This window comes from Marmota marmota, unplaced genomic scaffold (assembly GCF_001458135.2).
Source record: "Marmota marmota marmota unplaced genomic scaffold, marMar, whole genome shotgun sequence".
NCBI classification, from domain to species: Eukaryota; Metazoa; Chordata; class Mammalia; order Rodentia; family Sciuridae; genus Marmota; species Marmota marmota.
This window is the reverse complement of record NW_026000075.1, coordinates 18,308,018-18,319,430: the sequence shown is the minus strand read 5'-3', so window position 1 is coordinate 18,319,430 and position 11,413 is coordinate 18,308,018.

Below are 11,413 nucleotides of genomic sequence, written 5' to 3'. Positions count from 1 at the left end.
TCTAGTAAAAGAAAAGTGACAAGTAGTAACTTTATGCTAAAATAAGTAATTTTATGTGTGCATTGTGTTTAATTCTTAAAGTAAAAGAGTTCACAGTTCCTTTAAATTAAAACTCATTACTCCCTTGGATTTCCCTGAAAATTTTTTTCTCTGAACACTTTATCTCAGTATTCTTAACCTTTTGTTTTTGTTTTCATGCAAGTGGCACTAACCATGTTTCTATCCCCTTCTCAATCTAAGTATGTTTCATACAACTGACAATAACCTATATGCTGATAACAATGAAATTCATGCCATTTGTCTGGACTGCATTCATGTGTCCTGAACTAAGTATACAAATTGAAATTACTACCTTGACTTGATGATCATGTACATCTTACAATTAATGTACCAAAGGAACAGTGTCATCATTCTATCTACCAGATGTGAACATTTTCTATAATGGCCTGCTACAATAAATACCATATTATTTGTACACTATTTCCAACAGGATGGTTGTAAAATATCCTATTTATTGCTGCATGTAGTGGGACACACCTGTAATCCCAGCAGCTTGGGAAACTTGAGGTAAGAGGATTATGAGTTCAAAGCCAGCCTCATCAAAAGTGAGGTGCTAAGCCACTCAGTGAGACCCTATCACTAAATAAAATATGTAACAGGACCAGGGATGTGGCCCAGTTGTCAAGTGCCCATGAGTTCAATTCCCAGTACCCCTCCCCCAAAAAATATCCCATTTCTATTTCCCAATCACTCAGTAACCTAATCAACTCTTATTTTGTCCTCTCTTATCTCCCTTTTTTGACAACTGTTTAAAATTATGTCCCTGGATTTCACATGGAGTATTTCAACTACCTTCAAAATTTACTTCATGCATACATCATTTCCAATTCTCCAAAACATCCTCAATACTGCCATTATATAATTTATTTCCTAATGTTTAAAATAATTTCTATGAATAAAATCTCATGACTTATTTTCTGCAAGAATCAATCTAAATTCTTTAGCAGATAATTCCATTATGATCTGATCCCTACAAAACTTCTAAACTAACTTCCTGCTGTTTCCCCCTATTATAGACAAAAAGTACTTAAAAACAAACAAACAAACAAAAAAAAACAATGAAAACTTGTAATCCTAAAACTTCACTTTGTCACATCTATATCTTTTTCACTGCTGTAATTCTCTACATAGGATTTTTTTCTCTATCTTTCAATTTGTTACTAGGAAACTTTGTTCCTCATAAGCTTCCTCAACTCAATATGTATTAAATTTTATCAGTGAGATTCAATTGCATGATGTATGGTATACATCTGAGGAATTAACACTCATCATTATCATCTTTTATTTTCTTGCCTACTCTATAGCCAATCCTTAAGGTAAAGGAATTATATTTGCCTATGTATAATTCTATTGCCTAAATTAGAAGGTTCAATAAGACTGATGAAAAGAAATACAAAAGGTAAGGAAAGGAAAGAAAAGATAGCTAAAATGAATCAACTTGGAATATCTGACTATGAATGATAGACTTAATGTAGAGCCCTGATGGACTAATCACTTCCCAAAGAACTTATCTGTTTTTTTTTGTTGTTGTTGTTGTTGTTATGGAATTTTACTATATTGCTCAAGCTGCCTTAGCATTCCTGATCATCTTCTTCCCTTATTTTCTGTTAGATGGGATTACAGGTACATGCCACTGCACTTAGTTAGGTCTTACCACTTAATGCCATCGCCTTGGAGGTTCATTTCTAACATGTGCATTTGGGTGCATAACAATCTGGTCTACATCAAAAATCATCAGAGATATAAAAACTGAATCCACAAAGATATATTATAAAAAATAAAATTAATACCACATTTCTTATAACTGAGGTAAGTCTCATAGAAACATTCTAAATTTATAGTTCATATAATTGTTGTGTCCCAGTTATGTCCAAATTGAAGAGTTTTTATTTTAGACCCATAATTGCCTCTGCAAGGAACAGCCCCAAACCTGAGCATTTTAGGATATTTAAAAGCAAAAACCACATCTGGGTTGACATAGATGCAAGCAAGCAAGTACAGAAGCTGAATTAGGCAGTTAGTGAGACAATGCAATGGGTACATTGATATTTTCCATGGGACTTTCCAGGTTGTCAGAGCAACAAGCAAGCAAAAGGGAAGTGGGTTAAAATAACCCAAGTTCAGTACTAGTTAGAGAATTGTTACTAATGTCTAGACAATCAATCTCTGACAAGGTACATTGCCCAAGAGAAATGGAAACCAAAGAGAACAATCTTAAATTTCTTTGTCAAAACCATTATATAGCCCCTTTACCATGTTGACCTGGAATTTATCACATGGCTTGTTTGGGCCAATGGAATAGTATGATTTGCTTTGGGATTTATTCTTTGTTGTTACTCAAGACTTCCAACTGGGTATTGGGTTTATGTAACATAGTCAGTCCCTATTAAATCCTCAAGACCAGCACTGCTTGCAACAAGTAGCTTAACTGACAACTGATTGCAACTTTTTGAGTCACTTCAGATGTTAACAGCAGAACTTCTCAGTTTAAACTAGTCCAGTTTCTTACCAACACAATTGAAAACAATAAAAGGCCTTTATTTTAATCAGTTAATCTTTGGGGTCATTTATTATGTAGTAATAGATGATGGGTATACTCTGTCTTTCCTAAATTACATTTAAGAAAAAATTTTCAATGTATCATGCCAAACTGCCAATTAACTACAAACATACCTGCTCTTGCTGTGTACAACAGCAAGCATCCTGACTTGTCTATATGCCTACATGATCAAAGGGCAGCTTTAATTGGACTGATAGTTATTTTATGAATTCAAGATCTCTTTAAACTCTCCCTGCTGATATCACCATTATGAGTTCTAATAATGGAAATACTCCTGATGCTATGCTGATGCTATGCATTTCTAGCTACTAGTAACAAACTAGAGATAAGCCAATTTATTTCAACTAACTGCTACAATAGCTGCTAGATGGTAAGGTACTTTAAATATTTAGAATGGACTGAATCTCCTATTAGTGAAACTTATTAATAGTACTAAGAGCCCTAAATTGCTCTAGTTTCCAATAAATGGCTTTGTGAAATTGAGGTAATGTAGATTGAATACTTTTAGAAACATTGAATGTTTCACTGACTCATATTGGCTATTTTAGAAATATGCATATTTCATTGTTTTAAATAATTTGAGAGGTGAATCATTTAAAATTAATGTTTCTTGCCTTTTTCTGAGAAAATTCAATCAATGGGGCTATTGTAAACAGTTTTAACTATTTAAAAATAATTTTATTTTCTAAATAATTTTGTTTTCTTTCTTTAAAAAAATTTAAAACATGCTAATTGATGATTTCATTCATTTATTCTATTGTATGAACACTGATCATGTGCATGAGTGGTATTGGAGAATTTTCATGAGGGGTATATAATTTAGACACAAAATTTATAAATAATTATTATTCAAGGAAAGTCAGAGCACCTGTAGCAGAAGTAAAACTTCCATAAGCTGAAAAATAATTTTGAGTGCTCCAGTCAAAATTAATGAAAATTAAAACAATGCTCATCATAAAGAAACTTTTAGACATAAATAGAAAACAAATAGTAGGTTAAGAGTCAAGGCAGAAAATACAGCTGTATTCAGATTTATCCACAATAATTCTGTGAAGTTTACTTTTTCTGTCTTCCAGATAGCTGAACAAATTGTATTATTTATGCCATAAAGTGACACAATTTGAGGCACTGCATGGAATCTAAAGGTTGAATAAAATAGGAGCCCTGCTTTAGAAACTCTTAAAGTGATAAGAGAAATATAGACATGAAAGTCTCTGGATAGAAGAACATAATAGTAAACTACAGAGGATGGAATTTTATTTTTAATCAGAAGTTTTGAAATGATTCATAGAGAAATAACTTTTCATCTTCCCTTTCCCCATCTCTGTTGATAATGAGGAAAATCAGAGGACATTCCTGACAGAAAGCATGATCTGGATGAAAAAATTGAGCTGGGAATTGCAAAGCTCAAAATGATTGATAGCCCCTTTGGGCTATAGGGAATGTAAAAAGATTCTCAAGTGGTCAATAAGAGGTCCTCACTGTATTTCAAGAACACATTGGTGTTGATACCATTAAACCTCAGGGAATCAACAAAGTTTAGAATGATTTGTGGTCATTTGTGGATGAACTACCTTCTTGATTACCCAAGCATGGGTGTCATTAGTACTGGCTTCTCTGATGAGACAAAAGAGTGATATGTTAATGTAGAAGCTGGAATGAGATGCTGAACTTAATGAAGGCTGTGATGAAAGGTTCCCAACTCATTTTGTGAATATATATATATATATATATATATATATATATATATATATAGAGAGAGAGAGAGAGAGAGAGAGAATCATGCACATATTTTAAACAAAGTTTTGATATAATTAACATCGTATTTTTGAACAGTTAAATTACAAATAATGTAGAAGACCAACTAAAACAGATAAGCATTAGGCAGATGGCAGTGCTATTCTGATGGAATAACAGGAAATGATATATGTCATAGGTATTATTTAAAGGAGTATGAATTGATTCCAGGTAATACGTGGAAATTTTAAAAAATATGCAAAAGTTCTGAATAAATGCTGTTTGACCACTTTGTTTTAATGGAATTTAATTTCTATAACAGCTAACTCTCAAGTGTGTATTCATTTAAATGATCCATAAAGCTGGGTGTTGTGGTACTTGCTGAAAAGACTGTGGCAGGATTGTGAATTTGAGGTCATCCTGATAACTGGTCCAAAAATTTCTACAAAAGGTTTACCTGTGAGTTAATATAGATCCAAGAGACGTGTATGGAAGCCTATGTCTCCAACTCTTTCAGCATGTTTCCAATAAAACAGGTTTACTTTCCATCAGATATCATGTTATTACTAGATGAATAAAAAAGAAAAGAGCAAAATCTTTCCTAAACTTTTCAGTATGTTCCTAAATTTCACTTGTAAATTTACAGATATCAATATAAGAAATTGACATAATTATAAATGTTATGAGCATCCAGTAAAACAAATGGTTCAGAAAAGAAGTGATGTGTTTTTGCTAAACATGTGTTTTATTTGTCCTAGTAAATTAGATGTTTCACTGTGAGAATGGTATACAGTCTACATTTTCAAAGAGTTTTTGCTGCCCCCAAGGAAGAAGAGATGACATGTCTTAAAATTATTAGTTTGGGGAAATATTATTTTTAAAACAAAACCTCCTCTACCTATAGTTTGTGACTTCATCCCAATTCCCAAATACTATGGCCACATAACTTTAATAAAATAGCACCATGACTAATAGTATTTTTTTTTCATAAATAATGGTCTACCTTAATTTTCACCACATGTTCAGTTGTCGATGAATTAATAATACACTGATGAGATCAGGCCCTTCATAATCTAATAACTCCCCCTAATCTCGATCTCTGGAGTTTGGTGTACTGTGGGACATTCCAGATCCAAATATTAACAGTAAGCTCTGTAAATGTGTATTAATCGTAATGTTTTTAAAGGAAAGAAAACTCAATTAATTTTCACCTATATGACTTTGTCTCTTAAAAATATCATTGTCTTAGATAATGACTCTCATGATAGTTAACAAAAAAAAAGTAATGTATTTGATTTATACTTTTATTTTTTCTGAAAATATGATTTTTAAACAAGGAAAATAATTCATACTATTTGGGGAAATATAAAATTCAATGAAATATTGTGGTTTGAAATGTAAAATGCACCATATATTAAATATATGGTAAACAGCCTAAGTCCTATAAAAAACTGATACTATTTTGTAATATAATATCTGACATTTTATGAAAATTATAAAAATGACTTCAAGTATTCCTGGATTTTTCTTCCTCAGTTACCTCTTCACAAAGTATATGACCACAATTTTAGTACAGAATATTATTTCTCAGATTTAAAAATAATAAAAAGTAAAATTAAAAATGAGCTTTTCATAGGGCAAATTGTGAAGGTCTTTGTTACTTCGATGTGTTAATGACTTAGCCATGGTTTTCATTAAGATTCACTGTTCATGTTTCATGTTACACAAACCTAAACAAGTATCTGCTTATACATGTTTCCTACTATATACAAACTTTCTAATTCACATATTATGAAAATATCTGCCACTTTTTATATTCCAGGTACTGATAAAGTTCCCGGGAATACAATAATAAATAAAATAGACCAACTTCTTATTTTTATAGCAAAGAATCATGTTTGAAAGCACAGATTTCTGAGCCATTTGCCTGTGTTCAAATCTGTCACATCTATAAATTTTTCTGTGTAAACTACAACATATTTCTTAATGTCCTTATTATTTCATTACCCTATTTGTAAGATGGGGATGAATGCACATTACTCAAATTGTTGCATGGTTTTTGCTAACAATAATATCTCTTACATAGTAAACCCCGTATATATGACATTTAAGGGAAGACAGCCTATTCAGAAATAAAAATACAATTAATATGTCCAATACAGGGAGTAATAAATTGTTGATTATCCTTCAGAGAGAGTGAAGAAAGTCAGAGTAGCATTTCATGTATACAGCATATAATAGAGTCAGTTATTAATTCAATTACCTACAGCAAGAAGCTGAGGATGAGCAAGGAGGCTAGGAGTAAGCTCCTTATGTTAAGCCCCATATATTAAACAATTAATATTCTCAGTCTCTTTGCCTCCATTTCTTCTCTTCCTTCCTTTTTTTCTTCCTTTTCTTGTATCCAGAGACTTGATTCTACATTCACAAATATCCTGTATTTTGGCTCCTCAGACAAAACTAAAAGTCTCAAAAGAAAATCATATTCTTGGTAAGTGCAATGTGGACTATGATTCAAATCTACCAAGATTTTTCTTGTAGTGACTAGATTGTTATCATCATTGGGAAAAGAGGAAACTTAAAATGTCAAGAAGAATCTTAATAAAGATCACTGAATTCCAGGTTTTCTGAGGAATCTCCATACTGCTTTTCTGATTGGTTGCACCAAATTGCAGTCCCACCAGCAATGTATGAGTGTGCCTTTTCCCCCACATCCTCTCCAACATTTATTGTTGTCTGTATTCCGGATAACTGCCATTCTGAGTGGCATGAGCTGAAATCTTTTGATTTGCATTTCTCTAATTACTAGAGATGTTGAAGAGTTTTTTCATGTACTTGTTGATCAAATGAATATATATCTTCTTCTGAGAAGTGTCTGTTCAGTACCTTTTTTTTTTTTTGGAGTTAAGTTTTTTGAATTCTTTATATATCCTGGAGATTAGTGCAATAAAAATTTGCTCCCAAAATGTAGGCTCTCTGTTCAGCTCATTGATTGTTTCTTTTGCTGAGAAGCAGCTTTTTTTGAGACCATTTCATTTATTAATTCTTGATTTTATTTCTTGTTTTTTAGGAGTCTGGTTAAGGAAGTCAGGGCCTAATTCAACATTATGAGTATTTGGCCTACTTTATGAGGCACAGGGTCTCTGGACTAACCCCTAGGTTCTTGGCTTACTTTGATTTTTGTACATGGTGAAAGATAGGGGTTTATTTTCATCTTGCTGCAAATGGATTTCCAGTTCCCCCAGTCATTTGTTGAAGAGGCTGTCTTTTCTCCAATGTGTGTTTTTCCCACTCCTTTGTCTACACCCAAAGTACTTAAAATCAGCATACTATAGTAATACAGCCACATCAATGTTCATAAGCAGCTCAATTCAAAATGGATAAACTGTGGAAGCAACCTATATGCCCTTCAGTAGATGAATGGATAAAGAAACTGTGGTATATATACACAATGCAATATTACTCAGCATTAAAAGTTAATAAAATCATGGCATTTGCAGGTAAATGAATGCAGGTAAATCATGCTAAATGAAATAATCCAATGCCAAAAATCCAAAGGCCCAATGTTCTCTCTGATAAGCGGATGCTGATCCAATATGGGAAGGGGGTGGCATGGGAAAAATGGAGCAACTTTGATTGGGCAAAGGGGAGGGAGGGTAGAGAGGGTTCAAGGGTGCAGGAAGATGGTGAAATGAGGTGGACATCATTACCCGAGATACATGTAAGACTGCACATAGGGTGTGACACTACTTCGTATACAAACAGAGAAATGAAAAGTTGTACTGTGATTGTGTACAATGAATCAAAAATGCATTTTTCTGTCATATATACCTAAATTTTTTAAAAAAGTTTGCTGACATAAAGGTTTTCAAATACTCAACTAAAAATCTCTCCAGATTCCACTTCGTAGCACTTTAAATGCTTTTTTTGTATTATTTTATGACCTAGGAAGAATGGTTTGCTTATTTAATTGTGTTGATAAGCCACATGTGTACAGACAAATTTATATAGATTTCAGTATTCCAAGTAGACTCCCTCAAGTATAATCATACTGAAAGTTTAATCTTTTCAACAAAAGTACATTTAAAGATGTCCATCACAGACTACATTTTAACCTTATAATCACATTGTTCCAGTTTTCCAAAATTTAAGTCATTTGAACAAGTATATCTGTGATCACAGTCACTTATTAATTCCAATTTCCTAAACTTAGAGAATTTTCTTAAACCATCATGCTTTGTTTGAAATTGGTGCCAATATTCCTTAAGTTATTTAAGTTTAGCCCCTTACACTAGCTTTCATGGGCCTCCATATGCATATTAAATGTCACTTTCTCTAAGAATTTGTTGATTCGACTGCTCTGACCAACTTGTTACAAATAGCTTTCTATTTATGGACTTGGTAATCCACAGTTTATATTTCTCATAGACAAAACAGTCTAGCTCTAAGAATAGAAGTTGTGATTTTACAGTCTTGACTAGTCATGTATCATTGCTTAATGTTGAAAAAGTGTATGAATATTTCCTAGCTTTATTGTCTTCTTCTTCTCTAAACACTTTATTATGTATGTATTTTTATTCTTTTTTTATTTGTTTTAATTAGTTACACATGACAGTACAATGACCTTGATATATCATACATTTGAATCAGATAGGATATAATTTCTCATTTTTCTGAGTATACAGGTTGCTGGATCACATTGGTCATGCAGTCACATATATACACACAATACTGGCACAATGCTGAAAATTTACTTTATCCATTCATTTCTATTTTATATAAAATCTTCCTTCCAAAATTTTAAGCTTCATTAAAAAAATAACTTGTACTGTTCCATTTTATACTCATAATGTTGACAAATTTGAAAAATTCACACACAAGAAAAACATATTTTCTTTTCCTTCTCAGATTAATATGTTCATAATTAGAGTACTTATTTATTTATCAGATATTTTGTCAGACTAAAATTTTGGGGTCCTTTGGGCCCTTGAAACATAGATGAAGTCATAGAGGATGAACATATACCTATGAAGGCTGTGAACAGTGCACATATTAGAATGATTAATAAAGCAAAATATTGTTTTTCATTTAATGAGTACCTCAGAAAATGGACCTCTTTCTATGTTACAAAGAGAATTCATAGCATAATTTACACACACACAAACACACACACACATACACTTACATATATATATATATTTGTCTTGCTTCTTTCGTGAAGATCAAGTCAGAAAAAAAAATGATTTAGGCATTTAAGGTTTTTTTTAATTTCACTAAAGCCTTACCATAATCTTAGAAAACTTTCTAGAATTTCAAGTAAATAAAATTAGTAATTGAATTCCTTTATAAGACATGTTAGAAAAAAAGAACAAAATCTCATCTACCATGGTGAAAGCTCTTCTATTAGTTTATACTTTATAAATATCCAGTTACAAAATAGGTACAATTCCAATTGTCTTTCTTTGCCTTTGGTGTTAACATAGGTCTGGGAGGAATTTAATCTCATTGCCAGAGTTTACTTCAAATGGCTTTCTTGTAATAGGTTTAGAGTAGCTTAGGGTCATCATCTGTTACTGAGATATCACTCCACCTAAGCTAACAATTACAACTCCCTTAGCAGAATAATGGAAAACACCACAATATATAGGAAACTAGCTCTATCAGAAATTAAAGGATTAGTGTAAGACAATTTATACATGGGGAATCGTGAAAGGGTTTCAAACATTCTTGATAGCAGCCACTTTTTGTTGAAATAATTCATTGTATATAATAGTGTTCTCTTGTTCTAGAAATCTGTAATGAACTTGAAAATGACAATAAGGCTATTTATTTGGTCATTAATTGTACATACTTTCAAGAAGCAATGGTAAATGAATGTAAAGATGACACTTAGCATATGTTGAAAACATTTCTCATTATACAACTGATTAAATTTTTAGCAAAACTAGATAGATTGACACATTAAATCGCAAGAGTCAAAATTTCTTTAAAATAAATAACTAGTTAGATTGAATATTTTCCTTTTTTTTCACCTTTCATTGTGGTTTAATTAAAAAATAAAATTTTATGTATTCAAAATATACAATTTGATTTAGATAAACATTGTAAAATTATCATAATTGACTCTTTGCTGTTATTTCTTCTGAAGTATTTCACCTATACTCAAAGGCATATACACATATTTTCATATAATTAGCATTTAATTAAAATTGAATTATTTAGTTTGTAAGATAGGCAGATGGATCTTTGTCAATTTAATAAATATTAAGCTGCAATTTCTTATCTAGTAACTTCTCTGAGAAATAAACTATAGTAATCAGAATCGGTTAACCAATATTAATCCTCAAAAATAAATGTCAGTTTCATACTAGTAGTGTTATAAATTATAATACAAAGTGTTTAATTTATGACATATATTACTATAGAAATGCATTCTAAAGAGTTTTCAAGATGCTTAAGAGATGGTATAAATATCCATTTGTTATCCTCAAACCCATATTCTCTACATAGAATTGTTTTTCTATCCACTGAAATGTCATCATTTAATAAGTAGGACATTCAAAATTATATAATAAAAATATTTTACATTTTACCACAAATCTTATTGTCAATAGATGGCAATAAAATTCTTTGCAGTGGATTCCTTCCTTCTCTTTTGTTACTCTTTCCTGATAAAAATTTCATAAAACAGTAAGGTTATTTATATCTGAAAAGTTCTGTATTTCTGCCATTATAATTTTTCATGTCAATATAGGCCAGCTATGGGGGAGGTATAGCATGACATTGCTTTTATTAATGTTGACACTTTCCCTGTGGATTGAAGGAGATTTCATCCTGTGTATATAGAGAGGCATGTTATTAGCATTCAGATACCGTTTCTCCATCAACTAATCCACTTCAAAATATTTGCATGAAATCAAATTTGCTTACCAGTCAGCTACATATAAAATATAATTTACAGACTTGGGTTCACATTAGTGAAGTTCAGTTATTTAGAGCAGAGAATTATTAGTCAGTCTCATTACCAAGGGAAGACAGGTAGTGAATTCCACAGGC